The sequence below is a fragment of the Montipora foliosa genome, chromosome 5 (assembly GCF_036669935.1).
Source record: "Montipora foliosa isolate CH-2021 chromosome 5, ASM3666993v2, whole genome shotgun sequence".
In the NCBI taxonomy this organism is placed as follows: Eukaryota; Metazoa; Cnidaria; class Anthozoa; order Scleractinia; family Acroporidae; genus Montipora; species Montipora foliosa.
The window spans coordinates 25,502,694-25,505,193 of NC_090873.1; the positions used below are offsets into that span (position 1 = coordinate 25,502,694).

Below are 2,500 nucleotides of genomic sequence, written 5' to 3' on the forward strand. Positions count from 1 at the left end.
ACGACGTTTCGACGTTACCGTAACCGTACGTCATTATCTAGTCAAAAATGTATAAAAACTAAGTTCTATAAATAATAAGGCGAACAATAAGAGATGAAAATAGTTTACAAGTTAAAAAGTTCCGAACGTATGGAGTCCGTTTGGACGTTCAAATTAGGTTTGAATTTCTTGATGTAAAGCATTTCAAACACTAAACGATCAAATTTGCCTTGGCACTTTCTCATAATCTTGAAATGGCTCTCATTCAAAAGATCGCCCCTACCATGCGCTTCATGAAAATGCTTGCCGGTTGTCGAATTTTTGTGTTCAACAACACGTTGAAAAAGGTGTCGGGCTTTGTAGCATCGCACACATCACATAAAAAATGATAAACAACGCATTGCTGATTGACAATTGATGGTTTGACTTCTTTAGGCTTGGGATCTAGCTGAAACTTGATCTTTATATGGTAGACAAATTATGACTTTCAACCTCGTTCCCAGGGCTTTTCCATGAGGTTGTGACTACGTTGCTCTCGTCAGTATTTCTCTCCACTATGCTTCCTGAATACTGACGAGGTTGACATAATCAGAATTAGTCTACCATTCAAAGATCAAGTTTCAACTAATGGATTGGCCCCACTTTGCAACCAGATTTTGTAAGCAAGAAATTAGAACAAGGTCTCAAACCTAAAGAAGGGTCAGTTGTCAATCATCCAAATGGACTTCATACTTGAGAAACTTTTTGTTTAACTTTTTTTTAAGAAACGTTCTGTCGCAATTTTTTATTGTCAAATGTTTTTCTAAGGCACTTTTTTTTGTTGTAATAACCAAAAAAATTTGCAGTCGTCCTTCGGTTATAAGCAATTAGTATTATTAGAAAATTTCTTTCGAGTTTTTATTTATATCTATGTGAAAAGAACAAAAAAAGAAGGTGGCACACGCTAACACCAACCCGCAGTGGCCAACACCTGGTATGTTAACGTTAGCCACGCCATGCTGATGAGGCCCAGCAATGCCGAACCAGCTGTCCATGGCTGCTAATTGTCCGCTGAAATGGTTGTGCGCATGCGTTATTTGTTAACCACACCGGACGACACCGCGGCAAAATGAGTGCGCATGCTCCGCTTCGAACACATTTGATTCATTTGATTCGAGCTTTTGAGCTCTTTGTTTTTGAGTTTATTCGGCGGTGAAGGAAAGTTCTATTGGACCTTTTGATGATCAAGATCTCACGCTCAGCATAGACTCGACAGAAAAACTAAACAGTAGTTCCGAGTTGTTTCCAACGAGAAAGTCAAAAGAGGTAAGCTTTTTTAGGCATGAAATATTTATTTGTGTATGTCGTTTCCATGGAAGTTATCTTTGCCAAACCATGTTTGCTCGACAGTCTGTTTGCTCGTGTTTCGGTCACACCGTTGAAGACCTAAAAGTTGTAAATTTTAAACTGATAACATTTTTCGTTTACTGTTTTTCGCCTAAGGGCAATTCCTCTAAAAACGCGGAGAGTTTTGACAAAACAGAAGTTTTAACCTCTGACATGTGATACGAGAGCCATGGATTTTTCTGTGACCTGGTTCTCCACAGCAAGAGCAATGGTTTGTATGGTAGATGGTGATGCTCTTTCTTTTCCAGCTCTGTGTTGCTTTGCAGGACACACCAGGTTGTGGTATGATTAAATTTAATTGATCTCTAGATTTCTGTTGATTTCATTGTTCCAGTCATCTGACCTGAAGAAATCTTGTGGAAAGTGTTGATATCTGGCTGGCTGTCATTTTGACTGTCATTACTTTCAAGATGTGAGCAACTGTTTTTATCTGCATTGTTAGACAAAACCTCTTATTAAGGGAGTCAGTTAAGTTGTTTAGTTTTTTTATAAAGGGATCTTTACAAATAGGGCACAGATTTCCATGTTTTTTTTTTCAAGTATCTTAAGTGACATCTGTGCATGAAAATGACCAAGTGATAATATTAAATATTATGTTTTACTTTTATCAGTTTCCTGTTGTTTCTTAAACATGTCATTTATTCTTATTCCAGTGCTTAAGTCTAAAACTCTTCCTGGTGTGTGTGTGCTGATCTGGTCAAACCATGCATGGCAAGCAACATTCCAGATTGTTTTCAGAGATTGTGATGAGGATTTCAGCGTTGAATATTTTATTGGTTTTGTGATGAAAAAAGCCAGGGTTGTTATTCATCTCTCATTTTTTCCTGCATGAGATCCTGCATGATGACAACAGTATTACTGCAAATTAAACATCACAGATGTGAGCATGTCAGTGATTAATACAAGATGGTTTCCAAACAGCTCTTCAAAATTGTCTAGAAAAGGGACGATAATTATTTACTTTCCACACCTTCTAAGTCAATGTTTGAACAAGCAAATATAATTTGGTTTTTTAATCCAAGTAAACTGTCTTACTTTCATTAATACAGCTGTATGTTATTCTAGTCTTTCTCTTGCTAAGCATTGGTTTGGATATTAACTTCTGAGAATGCTCCTACTTGTAATAGTCTTAATA

The 2,500-nt window shown here is 37.0% G+C and overlaps 1 protein-coding gene across 1 annotated transcript in view; it reads left to right on the forward strand.

The window, feature by feature from the left end:
* The window catches only part of LOC138003802 (tyrosine kinase receptor Cad96Ca-like), a 24,007-nt gene that overhangs the window by 7,623 nt on the left and 13,884 nt on the right, over positions 1 to 2,500 (forward strand). The gene's annotated exons all lie outside the window — the stretch shown is intronic.